Below are 444 nucleotides of genomic sequence, written 5' to 3' on the forward strand. Positions count from 1 at the left end.
TCCTCAGGAATGCTTTGAATGGAAACATTTACATTGAGGCTTCCTATCTTTCTCACCTCATCCACCATGGAATAAAGAATACCCTGTGGAAGCTTCAGGGGGTTGAAATGCTCCTTGCAGAGGAGAAAAATGTCTGTGCTCAGCTAACTGACCTGGCGTGCACCCTGTGCCAGCTTAACTGATCCAGACACAGGGATCAGCTCAGATAGAGGGTACTTGGGTTATGAGTCTCTTTCTGCTCCACTGCTTAGAAAGTTTCTAAAGTACCCAAGAGGCATATATTATACAAACATGCCTCCGAAAGCCGTTCTAAGAAGCACAAAATAATCTGGTAGTGTCATAATGTCCTCAGGAAAAGAATGAATGTTTCGAATTTGCTACGTAGAACTAAGCACATAATTAAGGCTCCTTATATACTGTCGAAAGACAAAATTATGACACATG

The sequence above is a fragment of the Lemur catta genome, chromosome 2, assembly GCF_020740605.2.
Source record: "Lemur catta isolate mLemCat1 chromosome 2, mLemCat1.pri, whole genome shotgun sequence".
In the NCBI taxonomy this organism is placed as follows: domain Eukaryota; kingdom Metazoa; phylum Chordata; class Mammalia; order Primates; family Lemuridae; genus Lemur; species Lemur catta.